At 42.9% G+C, this 18,581-nt stretch overlaps 1 protein-coding gene across 11 annotated transcripts in view; it reads left to right on the plus strand.

The window, feature by feature from the left end:
- LOC126982575 (TWiK family of potassium channels protein 18-like) overlaps positions 1–18,581 on the plus strand; it is a 151,370-nt gene that overhangs the window by 13,660 nt on the left and 119,129 nt on the right. The gene's annotated exons all lie outside the window — the stretch shown is intronic.

Consider the following 18,581-nt stretch of genomic DNA (forward strand, 5'->3'; position numbering starts at 1 on the left):
AAAGCTAATCAATAAGCAGAGGAGTAAGAGGAGGAGAAGGACGCGGAGGAAAGAAAAGAACAACAGATATAAAACAAGAAATTAAGTAGAAAGAAAGAAAATAAGAACGAACGAGCGAGCGAACGAAAGAAAGAAAAAAAAGAAAGAAAGTAAGAAAGAGAAAATAAGAACGAGCAAACGAGCGAACGAACTAACGAAAGAAAAAGAAAGAAAATTAAAAAAGAAAGAAAGAGGAGAGAAAGAAAGAAAAAAACTAAGGAAATAATGAGCAACCAACAACAAAGACAACATAAAACAAGCACATTTTCCTCCCAGAGCACAACAAACACCGGCTACTTTTATTTTCCTCCCTTGCTACTCCCATGCTACTCCATCTTCCTCCCACGTCGTCCCCTCTCGTCTTTGTCTACGTCAAGTGTGTCAGGCATAGGAGGGTAAGGGAGGGAGGGGGGGAGTTGTAGAGAGGCGTCTGCTATAAGGTGTGAGTCTTTTTATGAAACATCGTCACTCACTTAGGAAAGGTTGAGAGTGTCTAGAGAGAACAGAGGGCATCGAGAAGGAGGATGAGAAGAACAGGAGTATAAGAAGGAAAAGAAAGAAACCAGATGGAGTGTGAAAATGCATAAAAGGAAAAAAATATGGACTAAGAAAACGAAGCTAAGAAACAGAAAGTTGGAAAAGGAAAAAAAGAAACAAGAGTAGAAAAGAACGGGAGATATCGAGAAGGGAGTCCGTAAGAGCTCAGACCTCCCCCCCCCCACACACTACTACTACTACTACTACTACTACTGCTGCTACTACTACTACTACTACTATTACCACGACCACCACCTAACATTAAGTGCCTTCTCGTGTTTCACCTTCCCCATAGACCTAAGTCCCTTGTGTAAGCTGGCAGAGGTGTTGTTAAGACTTGATAATGAGGCGTGTGGAGAAAGAGGAGGGGAGGTGGACAAAGAGGAGAGGAGGAGGAGGAGGAGGAGGAGGAGGAGGAGAGGAGAAGAAGGAGGAGGGAGAAGCTGAGGGAGAGACGGAAGTGGCTGAGAGAGAAAAGCAGGATTAAGGACAGAAAGGAGAGAAAATGGAGAGGGTGCCATCTCTCTCTCTCTCTCAATAGTTATCATCATTATCATCAATACTATCGTCAAGAGCTTAGTGATATGAATGAAGAAAAAAAAGGAAGGAAGGCGAATGTGAGAGGGTGAGAGAACAACTGGAGGAGGAGGAGGAGGAGGAGGAGGAGGAAACAAGGGTAAGTCAGGAAGAGCGGAAGTAACAAGAGGAAGCAGCAGGAAGAAGGGAAGGAGGAGAGGCAGCTTATGTCCTTGAGTCCCTGCCTAATCTTTCTTATCTCCCGTTTATTACCCCAAGTGAGCGATAGCGTCATTAGTGTGTTTGTTAGGCGAGAATGGGCGTGGGGGGGTCCAGGAGGGAGAGCACAGGAAAGGAAATGGGCGAAGGAGGCAAGTCAGGAAAGTACAGAAAGGAAGATGGGCGGAGAGAGGGAAGGAAGGGGAGGACGGGAAAGATGGGCGGAGGAAGGGAAAGGAAGGGAACACAGGGAAGGAAATGAGCGGAGGAGGCAAGTCAGGAAAGTACAGGAAAGGAAATGGGCGGAGGGAGAAGAGGAAGGGGAGGACAGGAAAGGAGATGGGGAAAGGAGAGAAGGAAGGGGAGGAGAGGAAAGAAGATGGGCGGAGGGAGAAGAGGAAGAGGAGAACAGGAAAGGAGATGGGAGACGGAGAGCAGGAAGGGGAGGACAGGAAAGGAAATAGGCGGAGGAGGCGAGGAAGGGGAGGACAGGAAAGGGGATTGGCGGAGGAGGCGAGGAAGGGGAGGACAGGAAAGGGGATTGGCGGAGGAGGCGAGGAAGGGGAGGACAGGAAAGGGGATTGGCGGAGGAGGCGAGGAAGGGGAGGACAGGGAAGGAGATGACGGAGGAAGGGTAGCACGAAGAGGGGGGGTGGGGGGGGGGCAGTGTAAGGACAGACGATGAGAAGAAAGAGAAGAAAGGGAAGGAAGGGATGGTTTGTAAACAGAATGAAAGAATGTAAGACGAAGGAAAGGAAAATGGAAGGGTGAAATAAGGGGAATAAACTGAATGTAGAAAGGAATGAGGGAGGTGGGAAAAAGGGCGAAGTGAAGGGAAAATGACTTAGCAGAATGAATGTAAGAAAGAAAAATGCGGAGAAGAGTGAAGTGAAGGATAGATGACTAAACAGAATTAGGGAAAGTAGGGAGGAAGGAAAGGGAGAAGGATGAAAGAAACAGAAAAATAAAGAAAAAAAGGGGGAGTCAACTAATAGAATCGTTGAATGAAATTGAAAACTGAAACTAAAACAGAAATGGGAGGATGAAAGACAGAGTGACAGACACCCAGACAGACAAACATACCTGCCGATAGTCACAAAATAGACAGACATTAACACACACATTAAGAAAACAGGATACAATGGACAAAAAGGAGAAATTAACTTGAACACAGGCAAACACAACACGCAGACTTTTACGCTAAACATGAAAACGAAAAATAATTTATGACAAAACGAGAACAATAGCGATATGGGTCACCGGAAAAAATAATTGCATTGAATAGAGAATAAAAAGGATCAGAAGACCAATCAAAGTTAGGAAATAAAATAAGAGCTAACTAAAAAAAAATAACGATAAAGAAAACATAAATGAAACGGGAACTTGAAGAAAATAATTAATCTCCTTCTTTACATGCACTCCAATAATACATAGCCTAAATGATTTTTTTTTTTCGATATCATACTTCGGACATTTTTTTCTTGCTATATATTCTTTCCTAAATGGCTCAATATTGTGAATCTTGCCGACTTATTAACTCTTTGGTCTCATTCTCCGTCACATCCCATTTCATTTCAATATTCCGTGCTTGTCAGTCCGCCAATCTGTCTGTCTGCCTATATGTCTGATTCTTTATATATAATTTCTATGTATCTATCCATTTATTTATCCATTTACCTATCTACCTGTCTATCTATCTATTTATCTATCTATTTATCATTCCCATCGAAGTCTCCCGTTCCACCAGCCACTTCAGGGAAACAGAAGAATGCCGTTATGAAGGAAAGTAAATACCACGCGCACTGTAACCTCTTGGAGAACCTTTTTAATGTGCGTCTGGGTGGCTCCTGTTGAGGGAGGAGGCACCAAGCGTGTCTGGGAAACGACTCCAGATATAGATACAAGAATAGAAGGAACTGGTCTGACTGTAGTTTATTATTGTTGTCTGTGTGTGTGTGTGTGTGTGTGTGTGTGTTTGGTTGGAAGGACACGGACAAACTTAATAATTGCCTTGTATCTCTCTCTCTCACACACACACACACACAGAAACTAGCAGTGAACGAGTATAGTTTCCTTTCTCCGTTTCTCCTTTTCCTTCTTTTCTTCCTCCTCTTCCTCCTTCTCCGTGATCATCATTATTATTACATTCATCCACTTTATTGCCCTCTTCCTCATTCTTCCTTTCACTATCTTTTCTCCTTCCGTTCTTGCTTATTTTGGGTGTTTTCTTTCTTTTTATTATTGCAACTCCCACCTTTTCCACTTCTAAACATTTATCTTTCTCTTCCGCTTCTCATTCCTTGTTCTCATAATCTTTCCCTTTTAACTACTACCCTCTTCTAGCCCTCTCTTGATCGTCCTCTACCTCGACCTACCATGACTATTCCTATCAATTTCTATCATCAACTCATTCCTCCTGTTCTACTTCAGCCTTTGTCTTCTTCTTTTCCTACCGTCTAGCTGTCTTTCTTCCTCCCCTATCTCTTAAATTGTCTTCTATCCCTCTCCTGGTCCCCTTACATCTCGACCCACCATGACTATTCCTATCTATTTCAATCCCCCACCCATTCTTCCTATTCTGCTTCAGTCTTTGTCTTTTCCCTTTCCTACTGTCTCGCTGCCTTCCTCCCTTCCCGTCCGCCGCCTTCCTCTCCCAAGCCACGCGTCCGCTCGTACCTCGCATGTATCGCTGTTATAAACTTTAGAATGTCGCAATATATTTTGACTCTGTTGTTCTCATGAGTTTGCTTGCAGACACACACACACACACACACACACATACCAGCAGCAGAGCAAGTTAGAAAAATTAGATCAAAAAGAAGAAGAGGGAGGAAATTGATATAGATTTGATTGAAAGAGACAATCACTCAGACACACGGACAAAGACAAATATACCATCCTCTATATGCTCCTATCCTGGTGGTCTGCGTCGCTTCCTCAGATAAACAAACTCTGCGTGATAACAGAAAACGGTGGCCAGGTGCGCGCGAGGGGCAGGTGAGCAGGTGAAGGAGAAGGGAGGGGCAAACGGTGACTTGGTTTGAGCCCATCTTAATACACAAAGGGTGCGCAGGTTCCAAGGTTCCTCACTCACAGGGCAGGGGAAGATAAACGTAGTGTGTGTGTTTGTGTGTGTGTGTGTGTGTGTGTGTGTGTGTGTGTGTGTGTGTGTGTGTGTGTGTGTGTGTGTGTGTGTACAAACTCAGGAAAACAAGCAGAATATATTGCGAAACAGTAAATGGTACAACAGCGATACATTCAAGGCACGAGCGGGAGCGTGGCGTGGGAGAGGAAGGAGGCGTAGAGGAAGAAAGGCAGGGAGACAGGAAGGAAAGGGAGAGGATAAAGGCTGTGGAAGGATAGGAGAAAAGAATGCAGAATATGAATAGGTTGGAAAAGTCATGGAAGATCGATATAAAGGAGGATCAAGAGTGGTAGAGGAGGATTGAGGAGTCTTTTCTCTTCCCCAGCTGTACCTTTTCCATTGACCCACTGTCTTTTCTTCCTTTACCTTGGATTGAAAAAAATTGCGTTCAGGGAAAGGCATGGAAAACTTTGGAGTACAATTACACCAACTTTTCTTATCCATTGAGAAAGAAAGGAGTCGAGTGTAAAATTTGGAAAACTCTGCGCAAAAAATTTAATCAACTTTTCCTATCCGTTGACAAAAAAAAAAAAGTAGTGTAAAATTTGGAAAAGACATGGAGCAAAATCTTCCCATTTCTGATATTTTCTTTTAACTTCCGGTTCTCATATCTTCCTTCTTTTCTTAATATCTTCCTTTCTGCGTTTTTCTAACCATTCCCTTGCTTACTTTATCCTATCTTCTTTACTAACTAGCACCATCCTTGTTCTCATATCTTTCTTCTTTCTGTAATGGCTTCCCAACTTTCCATACCCGTTGAATAATTTACGAGCATTTACATTATTGACTTCGGTTATCTTGTCTTGGTGAATATTTCTCCTCCTCACTAAATTTCCTCGCGCGGAAGGGATCAGCCACATGCGAGGTTGCAAGCCGAACCGTGTAGCATTCCGCCTTTCCCTTCCTCGGCGCGGAGACCCGGACTGCCGCGCACGATATATAAGGCGATTTACGGGACGGCAGTTTGTTTTATTAATGGGAGGTTGCAGGCGCGGCGGTGTTAGCAGCGTTGAAGGTATGGCGCAGATATGAAGTTGGTAATGCTAATGGTGGTGCAAGATATGGTTAATTTTGGCTGTGTGTAAACTCATCTATATTATATTATCTCTCTCACTTTCTTTTTTTCCTTCTTTCTTTCTTTTTTCTTTTCTTTTCTTCTCCTTTATTTTTTTGTTCGTTTTTTTTTGCGTTTCTTTCTTTTCCTCTTTTTTATCTTACTTTTTTTCTTTTTCTTTCTTGTTAAATACTTATTTCCTTTTTTCTTTCTTTCTTTCTTTTTCTCAGTATTTCTTCCTTTCTTTTTTCTTTATTTATTTCTTTGCTTCTAAAGTTCTTTTTTTATTGATTTCCTTCTTTTTTATTTTTTTTTATTTCTCATTTTCTTTGTCTCGTTCTTTTCTTTCCCTATTTTTGTTTCTTTCATTTCGTTTTTATTTCTTTCCGTCTTTTCATCTTTTCTTCTTTTCATATTTATTTATTTATTTCCTTCTTTTCATCTTTAGCGTTTTTCATCTTTCCTTCTCTCCCTTCTTCCATTCTTATTTTCTTTCTTTCTTTCTTTCTTTCATTCTCTCTTTCTTTCTTATTTTCTTTCTCTCGTTCTTTCTTTCATACTTTCTTTCTCTTTCTTCCTCCCTTGCGAGTGTTAATATCACACCCGCCAAAATAAGCACCCGTACAAATTCCGGCGAACCCGCAACACTGCAAAAATTGGTTGGGACGAAGAAAGGGCGCTGTTGTCCGCTTCCCAGAAAATGCCAGGAACGAGAAAAGGAAAAGGAAATGTCTGTCCTTTAAATAGCCCAGGAAACGGATGGATGACAGCACTGGAGGTTAAGTTCGTTTTATTAAAAATTGAACATGATGGGTTGTGTTTGTTACTCGAAGACGCAAACATAATGAGTCAGAATGAGGATACATCACAGGGAGGAATGAAGGGGGAGGAAGGGTGTAGTGTGTGTACTTAAGAGCAAGAATCAAAAGAAAATTAACAGAGAAAACCTAAATGATGACAGAATAAACAAAGAAGTCCATATGTGAAGTAAAAGTTATTTGGTTACTAAAGCAATTATTATAGGAGGGATACATTGTTCTGTAGTATAATAAATCATCTTTGGATCTTCTGGACTTGAGAGGCATGACCCATACCAAAGATGAGAAGACGTGAAGCTTAATGAGTACTTGGACGGTGGCCGAGACAGGAAGAAGGACGAGACTGCACCGGCGTGAATCAAGGGTAACGAAAGGAGGGAGGGAAGGAATTAGAGGTTATACAAGAATATCAGTTACGATGAAAATTACAAAATATGCATGGGAAGGTTAAAATAAAGGGATAAAGAGGAGGAAAGGAAGCTATTACACAAAGAAGGATGATAAGAGAACAAGGAAGGTGCAAGTTAATAGAGAAGAGAGGAAAAGAGGGCATGGGCATGGTTAGGAAAACGAGGAAATAAAGGAAAATATTAAAGTAGATAGGAAGATATGAGAAAATGGAAAGAACGAAAGTTAAAAGAAAATAACAGAAACGGGAAGATTTTGGGCGATAAAACGAACGTCTTAAGAGAACTTCTAAAGGTTTCTGTGGAATCCAACTCCACTTGAGTGTGTGGCTTTTTCCGCACAACTGATGTAGCCGCCATGGCAACAGGATAACCAAAATGGAAAGAAGAGGAAGAGGAGGAGGAGGAGGCGGAGGAGGAGGAGGAGGAGGAGGAGGAGGAAGAGGAGGAGGAGGAAAACTATAAATAATGAACGTGAAAGAGTAAATTTGAAAGTAGGAAAGAAAGTAAAAAGAAATAAGAGGAAAATTTGAACGAGAGAGAGAGAGAGAGAGAGAGAGAGAGAGAGAGAGAGAGAGAGAGAGAGAGAGAGAGAGAGAGAGAGAGAGAGAGAGAGAGAGAGAGAGAGAGAGAGAGAGAGAGAGAGAGAGAGAGAGAGAGAGAGAGAGAGAGAGAGAGAGAGAGAGAGAGAACAGTTTTGGCAAAAAGAGTAATAAAAGATACTTGTGTATACCAAACTCAGGCACGTCTGCATCAATAACCCTCCGTGTGTGTGTGTGTGTGTGTGTGAGTAGTAGTAGTAGTAGTAGCAGTAGTAGTAGTAGTAGTAGTAGTAGTAGTAGTAGTAGAAGCAGCGGTAGTAGAAATAGAAGCCTTAAACCTATAAAACTGTGTGTGAGATTATTTTAAGTGGTAATAAAGCCGGTTGACGTAGAGAGACGTTGGTGAGGTTGGGGCCAATAAACTGCGTGGCGAGAGAATATGCTTCCCTTGACACCTTCTAACTGGTGGAGATTTTGTTTTGCTTTGTGGACGCAGTAAAAGCAGTGGTGGCAGTTAAGTAGTAGTAGTAGTAGTAGTAGTAGTAACTGTTGTTGCGTTTGTTGACAGAGAAATTCAAACTCACAGCAAATTGGTCTCTTTAACAAACTATGTCTTGAATGGTTGACTAAACTCTCCTCAACACCACGAGTTTCCTCCTCCTCCTCGGCTGTTCAGATCCACTTGACTTCCCTCAATATTCCTCGTCCATCTTGCGTCCCTCTTCTACCCTCCTTACTTCTCCCTCCTCCTCCTCCTCCTCTCTATCACTACAGACCCCCTCAAGTAGGTTACAATTTCTCTGACTCAATGATTTTCCCACTTTCTCTGGTGTTTAGTTTTCTCATTCATCAACCTTTACTCCTTTTTATCACCTCTATTCTCCCTTTCTCATTTCCTACATATCTTTGCCCGCTTTCTACCTTATCCATCACCTCCCACTCTCCTCACCTTTTCTTCTCTTCTCACCCAACGCGCGCGCGCATACACACACACACACACACACACACACACACACACACACACACACACACACACACACACACACACACACACACACACACACACACACACACACACACACACACACACACACACACACACACACACACACACACACACACACACACACACACACACACACACACATATCAGAAGGGGAAGCAGTAACTTGGGAATATTCCAATTAATCTAGAGACCAGAGGCTGGCCACGAGCATTTCCCTTCAGTGTTGTGGCCAAGGACTTGTTTGAGAAGATACGTCTTCCAATGTCTGTATTGCATCGCTTCGCTTGAATGGATACACCACTGTTCTAGTTCTTGAGTTGGTTTGGGGCTCAATAAGCTTGGAGTGAGATATGTTACTGAAATTCTTTAGCTAGTCAAGCGTCTCTTTTGCGTTGAAAAAGATGGAGTCGCCTGAGTCGTTCTTCATACGGCAAGGCCCACAAGCGTAGAATCATTTTCGTAGCATAGGAGGAGGAGGAGGAGGAGGAGGAGGAGGAGGAAGCCGAGTCTTCAGCTATGGGTGTGTGGGTAGGTGATTTAGTGATGATGGGAGAGAGAGAGAGAGAGAGAGAGAGAGAGAGAGAGAGAGAGAGAGAGAGAGAGAGAGAGAGAGAGAGAGAGAGAGAGAGAGAGAGAGAGAGAGAGAGAGAGAGAGAGAGAGAGAGAGAGAGAGAGAGAGAGAGAGAGAGAGAGAGAGAGAGAGAGAGAGAGAGAGAGAGAGAGAGAGAGAGAGAGAGAGAGAGAGAGAGAGAGAGAGAGAGAGAGAGAGAGAGAGAGAGAGAGAGAGAGAGAGAGAGAGAGAGAGAGAGAGAGAGAGAGAGAGAGAGAGAGAGAGAGAGAGAGAGAGAGAGAGAGAGAGAGAGAACCATGGCAGAGTGAGGATGGATTAGATATTCGGTGGTGACAGATAGCTTGGAAGGGCAGGGTGGAAGGGTGGAAGGGGGGTGGATGAGAGGGTGGTAGGATGATATACAGGTCAGTGATGATGGAATATTGATGGAGTGGCGATGGGAAAGTGATGGGAGCTTGGCATTTGTAGCTTCAAAACACAACAGCATCATCAAAACTTCGGAGATAAACAAAACTACATCAAAACACACACACACACACACACACACACACACACACACACACACAGACACACACACACACACACACACACATCCTCGGGGCGTACATGGCAAGCGAAAATCAAGCGCCCAGTGTTTTCCCTCCCCGCCCCTCGCGACACAGGTGGACTCGCTTCTATCTCCCGGGCAGGTGGACTCGACTTCCTGGTTTTGGGAGAGCAACAGGTAACAATGGAGAGGGGAAGGCACGTAAGATGGGCGGTACAGGTAACTTTCTGCTTTGTTTTCCCTTTTTAATCTTACTTTTTTTTATTATCCTCTATGTTATGTTTTTTTTTTTTTTACTTCTATCGCTTGTTATTTTATTAGTGTATTTTATAATTTTTCCTTCCGATTCTTTTCTTCTCATTTTCTTGTTCGTCATCTTCATCTACTACTACTACTACTACTACTACTACTACTACTACTATTACGATTACTACTACTACTTCTCTCATTCCCCTCCAGCCCTATTCCTTTTCTTCATCTAAATCCTACGTAGCCCCTTTTTTCTCTCCTTTTCTTCAATCATTCCTTCCATTTCCTCTCATTTTCCTTTTAACCTTTTTTTTTCTTTACCCCCCTTTAGTTTTCCCACTTCTTAACCCTCCTACTCCCTAATCCTTTAAATGTCCTCTGCCTCTTTTCACTTCCCCCACTCCCTACTATTTCTCCATCCCTTCCTCCTCTCCCTCATCTCTCCCCCAATCGGTCGGTGGATCACGTGTCAAAAGCACCGACTCAGATGAATATTCCATAGAGAGAAAGAAAGAAAGAAAGAAAGAAAGAACAAAGAAAAAAGAAGAAAAAAGGAGAACGAATGAAACAAAGAAAAAATAGAAATAAAGAAAATTTCACCCCCAGCACAAGTAGAAAGATGAAAATAGGTGAAAACATACGCAATCCACAGTAACCCACTTCGATCCTCTTTAGTTTTCGTTCATTCTCAAATCTATCATTCATACGGTGGCTGATACTTCCATGGCCGACTGTACATGGTAGGAAACGAGGAGGAGGAGGAGGAGGAGGAGGAGGAGGAGAAGGAGGGGGAGGGGGAGGAAGAGGAGGAGGAAAAGTTGGAGCTAAAGGAGTATGAAAAGGCGGAAGAGAGAAAGGAAAAGAAAAGGAGCTAGAAAATGAGAAATATGAAAAGGTGAAAGAGGAGAAGGAGGAGGAGGAGGAGGAGGAGGAGGAGGAGGGCTTTAAAGGAGGGGTTTTAAAGAAGCGAAGCCACAGCAACGCCACCACCACCACCACCACCGAGACCACCACTAACACCACCACCACCAAACGTCGCCCCTCCTACCCCTTACCACCACCACACCTTTGCCCTCGCCGAAGGAAACGAAAGTTAAAAACGAAAAGAGAAGAAGAAAAAAATAATCACCGCCTTTTTCTTCCGTAACTTGGGTGGGTCGCGTCCTGGAGATGAGTCGTGGATAAAATACTGATCCAGGGAGAGAAGATTATTCCTGTTCATCTTTTACTATTAGTGTAAGAGCTTCTGTTTCCTGTGTGGCGAGTTATGGAGTTAGCGTGAGGAGGAGGAGGAGGAGGGAGGCGAGTATGTGAGTGGGAGGGAACGAGGGCGTGGGGGAAAGTGTGGTAGCTGGCGTGGGGAAAAGTGTGGGATCTGGCGTGGGTAAGGGATGTGAGTGTTGAGTGTGAATGTGGGTGTTTGGTGTGTGTGAGTGTGTGGGGGGGTATAGATGTACGTGTGAGGTGTAGGTTGTGGGCGTGGGTGAGTGGGAATGGCGTGGGTGTGAGTAAAGAAGAGGCGTGTGGAGTTTGGGCGTGTCTGAGCGTATGTAGGTATGCGTATAAATGTAAGTGAGGCGTGGGATGTGGGCGTGGTTGTGTGGCTCAGGCGTGGGTGTGGGCGTGGGAGTGGATAGGTGTGGGGTTAGGTGAGATCGAGGTCATGAAGAAAGGGATCTGACATGACGTATGGTCATTGAGCCTTGGCGTGTGATGTGACTGTGGGTGTGGGTGTGGGTTTGGGAAGACCAGGGACATAACTAAGAGCCGATTTCACAGTCCAACACAGTGTCTTCGTAACAGCCCGAACCAAACTATAGAATCCCATACAATCCAAAATTTGGAAGTCTTCGATGCCACACCAAATACACAAGCCTTTTCCTGTATAGTTTCATCAAATTTGTGAGCTTAAATATAAACACCAGACACTATACAATGAAATTTCGTAGGCTCTGGTATTGGTTTGGGAGCTTACTAACCCAACATGGGGAACTGTGAAACTGGCCCTATATCTTGCAGGAGTCTGTGTCTGTTTCTGGCGACTCACTGCCTCTTAACCCGTCCGCTACGATTGGCACGGATTTGGCTTTCATTGGTAGCCTGTTAACACATACTCTGAGGACCTTCTCTGCATCTGTGGTGGTGAATGGAGTGTTTCCCATGTGGTATTGGTGTGCTGCATATCCCCTCCAAATGTGCATGACTTTACATTTTCTTCATTGAATTGTAGCAGCCACTTTTTGTTCCATTCCTGTAGCTTGGTGATGTCTTCTGGTAGGATATCCGCAGTCAAGAGGTTCACTCCTGAGATATGTTTACGAAAAAAAAACACAAACAAAAAAAGGCAGTCTCTCTACCATTTGGAATATTGGGAAACTCGTGCGGCTTAACTTGTTCCCGTGTCCCTGTGGTGAGTCGTGAAATTCAACACATACGTTTATTTCCCCTGTGGCAGAGTTACCCGTGAGTGATGAACTAACAGATGCGCCACTCTCTGAAACTATTGAGAGTTGTGATGGAGTGGAAGCTGTTTTATGTTGTCCGGTGAATGGGTTTAGTTTTGGATTGGAGTAATTTGACTTTTGTTGTTGTTAAATATGGTGATGATTGTGTGTTTATACTTTATCCGTGTATTACAACTGTTACTCTTCATTCTTCATATAGTTGTTCTCTATACTAACACTGCCATAGATTGCGTTCTACTCTTTCTCCTTTTCCTCTTCCTCCTTCTCCATCACTGGCATATGGTGATGATTATAGTTTTTCCTTGTTCTAATTATTCCTATTCATTCTTCATATAACTGTTCTCTATCACTATCATCGTCTCCTCTTCCTCCTCCTTCTCTTCCTCCTCCATCAATTCCACCAACACGAATAATCCGCACATCACCTCCTCTCCTCCAGGCAACACCATTACCACCTCCTTCCACTCCACCTCTTGCTTCCACTTCTGTTTATCCTCCCATGTTTACTTGCCTTCCTCCTCCTCCTCCTCCTCCTCTACCTCCTCATCTCCGCCTGCACCAACATTTCTCTCCTCCCCTTCTACCTCCTCTTCTGCATAACCTCCTTCACCTCCCTCCTCCCTCGTCCCCTTCAGCCCTCGATCCAGACTCTATTTCAGATGGATTTTAAAGTTGGAAAGTCAAGTTTGTGGAGCTAGGAGTGAGTTGTGTGGGAAACGAGTGAAGGTCCTGGCGATAAAAAGTCAGTTCCCATTGTGGTGAGATCCAAACATGGAGAGGAGGGCGAGGGAGAGGAAAAAGAAGAAGAGGGGGAGGAGACAGAGGAAGAGGAGGGAAAGGAGAAAGAAGGGGAGAGAGAGAGAGAGAGAGAGAGAGAGAGAGAGAGAGAGAGAGAGAGAGAGAGAGAGAGAGAGAGAGAGAGAGAGAGAGAGAGAGAGAGATAGAGAGAGAGAGAGAGAGAGAGAGAGAGAGAGAGAGAGAGAGAGAGAGAGAGAGAGAGAGAGAGAGAGAGAGCGTTGACCGAAAGGGAAAAAAAAAGACAAAAACGAGATAAATGACAATGAAAGAAGCAAGCAAACTGAAACGAAAAAAAAGCTCTAAAAAAGAAGGCAGAAGTTAATGAAAAAGAATCAAACAATAGCACAGATGTGAGAAGACAAGAAAAAAAAACACAAAAAAAACAAGAAGAAAACATGACAAAAAAGACAATACAAGAAAAACATGACAAAATAAAAAATAAAAAATAAAAAAACAGGACAAAATAATAACCACCGAGAAACAAACATTTACACCTGACAGAACAACGTAATTAGACCTGCCGTCCCTTGTTCTCGTCCTCTTAACGTCTAACTCTTAACAGCGGCACGGAGGAGGGAACAAACAAGCCTTCACAACAAGAAAATAATAATGCAGACGTTGGGCAAAGAGGAGTGGAAAAATGGAGGGAAAAATAGATGAAAAGAGGAAGAGTGGTGAAGAAAGAGGAGAGAACGAAGGAGAGAGAAACGTTAAGCTGGGAGAGAAGAAAATAATAAAGCAGATGTTGGGCAAAGAGGAAGGGAAAAATTGAGGGAAAAATAGATGAAAAGAGGAAGAGTGGTGAAGAAAGAGGAGAGAGCAACGTTAAGATTGAAGGGAAGAATGCACTCCAGGTAAAGACTAAGGAAGAAAGATTGACGAGTAAATAAGGAGGTCAAACATGGAGGGAAGGAAAAAGAGGAGTGCGGTAGGCAAGGAGAGGAAGAGAGAAGTTAAATATAAAAGTGAAGATAGATGTAAAAGGGAATATAAAAAGTAAAAGATGCATGAGAGGAAGGGTCGGGGGGGGGGGGAGGAGGGAGAAAAAGATTAAATAGGATGAAAGACGTAAATAAATGAGATACAAATGAAAAGAGAACAAACGAAGACACGGTTGAACTGGCAAAGAAAAAAGGAAAACACACACACACACACACACACACACACACACACACACACACACACACACACACACACACACACACACACACACACACACACACACACACTAAAATAAGTAAAAAAATATATAATGGATATTTTTACGAACCAGGGAGGGAAAAAACACTGAACGTAACCTTTAGAGTTTGAATTAACGCACATAAAAATAACTTAATAAGGGTCATTAACCGCAAAAGATTAATAAATACTGTTGGGTAAAAAATATTAGGTAAAAGGGTAAGCGGTATGAGGGTAAAAAAGTCTTAAACGCACTGTTGCTTTTAAGAGGTATGAGGTATGTGTGAGAGAGAGAGAGAGAGAGAGAGAGAGAGAGAGAGAGAGAGAGAGAGAGAGAGAGAGAGAGAGAGAGAGAGAGAGAGAGAGAGAGAGAGAGAGAGAGAGAGAGATAGAGAGAGAGAGAGAGAGAGAGAGAGAGAGAGAGAGAGAGAGAGAGAGAGAGAGAGAGAGAGAGAGAGAGAGAGAGAGAGAGAGAGAGAGAGAGATACCTTAGTCAGCGCTGTCAGGAAGGAGATTAATTAGGTTTGTAAATACGAATGATAAATAACCCGACAGAGATGGACGGAAGGAGGGAAGAAGGAAGAGAAGGAGAGAAGAGAGCGAGGGATGGAGGACTAAGAAAGGAGAAAGAGCGAAGGGAGGGAAGTAGAGAAGGAAGCGTGGGACGGAGGAGGAAGAAAGGAGGAAACGATGGAGAGAAGGAGAGAAGATGCTGTGAAGGACTGAAGCAGGAAAGGGAGAGAGGGCAAGAGGCAGGAGCGTAAGAAGGGAGGTAGAGAGGATAAGAGGAAGAAAGAGATAAGAAGGGAAACAGAGAGAAAAGAAAAGGAAAGAGGAAATAAGAGGAGATAAACAGGAATGAAGGAGGTCGTAAGGAAGAGAGAAAGGTGATGGGAAGAAGCAAAAAGGGGAGGAAAAAAAGGTTAAGAGGGACGGAGGAAGGCGGACAGGGAGAAATAGGGGAAGGGAGGGAAGGAGAGATAAGTCAAAAGGTGAATGAAAAAAATAGGACTAGTTTTTTTCTCCCTCGTGTGTGTGTGTGTGTGTGTGTGTGTGTGTGTGTGTGTGTGTGTGTGTGTGTGTGTGTGTGTGTGTGTGTGTGTGTGTGTGTGTGTGTGTGTGTGTGTGTGTGTGTATTAAGGGAGAAAAAATGTGTAAAATAAATAAAAAGAAACATTCGAAAGGAAGAGAGAAAGAAAAAGAAGTGCAGCGAAGGGCAAGGCAGGTGATGAAGGGAAGTGGAGAGGAAAAATGGACTCAGTGGAGGGAGGTGGAGGGAAAGAGGAAGAGTGGAAGGGCTGAGAGATGGAAGAAAGAGACAAGAGATGGAAGGAGAAGGAAGACGAAAGAAAGATAAATATATAAAGAGGTGGAAAGGAGGAGGTGGAGGATTGATGACGGGTGGAAGGAGGTGGAGAGAAGCATTTGGATGAAGGAGAGTGGAAGGAGAGATAACAAATGGAGAAGTGAAGGTTAGGTGGAGAGGTGAATGAAGGTTACGAATGGCGGAAGTCGGGGGAAGATAAGAAAGAAGGGAAGAGGAGGAGGAGGAGGAGGAGGAGGAGGAGGAGGAGGAGGTGGAGGAGGAGGAGGAGGTGGAGGAGGGTGAGGTGTAGGGTTGGAGGAAAAGTGGGTGGTGGAAATTAATGAATGATGGAGCGAGGGAGGGAGGGAGGAAGGGAGGGGAGGAAGAGAGAAATATTGAGTGTTAATTAAAAAGGAGAGGGGGAAAAGGATGGGAAGGGAAAACGAGGAAACGGTAAAGAAAGTGGAAGAGAAGGCAAAAAAAAAGTCTATGTTGCTACTCCGAATTTCAAAAAAGTAAATATGAAGAATCACTGGCGGGAAAGAGACAGAGTAGAAACAATAACAAAAACAGCAACAACAACAACAATAGAGGATGAAAAAAACAAAAAACAGAGAGGCCAAGCGAGGACACAGATAGCACGAGACATTAAGCGGAAATGAAGACAAATTGAGGACTTTAATACACATGTCAGGAGTGAAAGATCTCGTATCTCTCTCTCTCTTTGCCCCTTAACGAGGCTTTTGTGTGGAGTGACAGGTATGTAAAGTGGCAGGTGTGTGTGTGTGTGTGTGTGTGTGTGTGTGTGAAGAGACAGGTGTATGGATCAGGTGTGTGTGAGGGGAGGGGCAACAGGTGTGGGAATCGTGAATACCAACAAGCGTGAAAGGTGAAGGAGTGAAAGTGAGAACAGGTGAGAGGTCGACGCAATATAAATAAAAATAATAACAGTAATAACAACAGGTACAAGAACAATAACAATATAAACCATAGCAATAACAAAATAAATAATGCTAATAAAATAAAGGAACTAAATAATAAACGACCACTAGATAAGGAGAAGGAAAGGAGAGGAGGAAAAAAAAAGATATGAATGAGGGAAGATAAGGAAGTACGGTGGAGGAAAACGAAGGCAAAAAAAAGGAGAGATTAATAATAACAATAATAACAAAAGGTAAAAGTAGATGACAGTAAAAGTAAAACAGATCACAGTAAACACCATGATAAAGAATAGCAATAAAATAAATAAAATGAACAAGAAACGGTAAAAAAAAAATGAATAAAAAGAAGAACAAACGTGAAATGTGTTTTAAGTGTGTAAGAAAGAGCGAAAAAGAGGAAAAAGAAAATAGATCAAAAAGAAAACGTGAAAGAAAAAGGGAGATAGCAAAAGTTCTAAATAAACAAGGCATCGAAGTGTGGCGTGAGAAAAAAGGCTGAGGCAAAAAAAAGGAAGAAATATATCACTACCTACCTAAGAAAACGACAGGTAGAAATATTACCGATGGAAGTCGAGATAAAAAGAAATGGTTACTGATTTATGAACACACCGACAGACAGACTATCAGATAAGGAGAAGGTGAGGAGTAGGAGGAGGGGTTGAAAAAAGAGATGTTTTAAGGAGGAAGGAGAAAGTAAAAGTAAAAGAAATAATCAAGAGGAAAGAAAAGGAGGTGCGGAAGAAGAAGTGGAGAGAAAAAAAAGACAAGATGAAGGGAAACGGAAGAGGAAAATATGACAAAAAAAGGAAAAATAAGGAGGAAGAGGAAAACGACAAAAAAGAAAGATAAGAAGGAACGGAAGAGGAAAATATGAAAAAAAAAGGAAAAATAAAAAGGAAAGGAAGAGGAAAACGACAAAAAAGAAAGATAAGAAGGAACGGAAGAGGAAAATATGACAAAAAAAGGAAAAATAAAAAGGAAAGGAAGAGGAAAACGACAAAAAAGGAAGATAAGGAGGAACGGAAGAGGAAAATATGACAAAAAAAATAAAAAATATGAAGGAAAGTAAGAGGAAAACAACAAAAAGGGAAGATAAAGAGGAATGGAAGAGGAAGAGGAAAGATTAGGAGTAAGGAAAGAGTAAGAAGAATGCAAAAAATAAAAAAAACATTAAAGCCCTTAAGAAACAAGGGCAGATAAGATGACAAGAGAGGGAAAATGACTGGACGGAAAAAAACAAAAATTAAGACAAAACAAAATCGTGAGGACATTGACAAACGTTGACAGACAGATAAAACAGCGTGGAGGTGACAGCAAAAGGTCCCAAAGTAAGTAAAAACAGCGAGAAAGTGACAGGGAAAGGCTTGACAGATAAAGTTGCCAGATAAAACAAGAAACCAAAACATTCAAGACATAAAGAGAGATCAGGTTAGGACAGAATGGAGGGAGGAGGCGAGGTGACTTTTTAAGGAGGGTGATGGGGCTTGCAAAGGTGTGTGCTGCCTTCCTCCCTATCTCCCTTTGTCCATCCTCGTCTTGGTCCTCTCTTTTTCCGCCTTCTTCCCACTCCTGTTCGTGCCCAGTCTCCATCCCTGCATCCTCTCTTCCTCTCCTCTATCATTTGTTCCACCTCTTCCTCTTCTTTATCTTTCTTTTCTCCATTTCCTCAATCATTTCTTACCTTTCTTCCTTTTTCCTTTCCTCGTCTCTCTCTCCTTTATCATTTGGTCCTGTTCTTTTTTCACATAAAAACATAAGAGTCTGCAAGAGTCTGGCTGACCGTTATAAGGCATAAAACCTATAAACCTGTAAACCAAACCTAACCTAACCTCATTGTCAATGAATTTATTTAGACAAAAGTGAGACAGTCAAACAGACAACGTAAGGAAGGCAAGGGAGGAGGACTAGAGACAGACATGGAGATAGAGAGAAGAGCAAAAGTAGATACAGAGCCAGGTAGGCTATGAGGCAGGTAGAGGAAGGGAGGGAAGGTAAGCAGAAGAGATGGAAGGGAGACACGAAGGGTAAGGAAGGGAGCAAAGGGAAGGCAAGGAAGGGAAGCAGGAAAGGTAGTGTCATTCCAACAAGCCCTCTCACCCACCTACCTGGCCGGCCTAATTGGAAGCAGGTGACTCGTGGCGTGACGGCCAACATGGTAAACCTTCCCTCCTTCCTTCTTCCTACCTGTGCATCTACCTCCTCTTCTTCCTACTCCTCCTCCTCTACCTGCATTCCTTCTCTC

The sequence above is a fragment of the Eriocheir sinensis genome, chromosome 51 (genome assembly GCF_024679095.1).
Source record: "Eriocheir sinensis breed Jianghai 21 chromosome 51, ASM2467909v1, whole genome shotgun sequence".
Lineage (NCBI taxonomy): Eukaryota > Metazoa > Arthropoda > Malacostraca > Decapoda > Varunidae > Eriocheir > Eriocheir sinensis.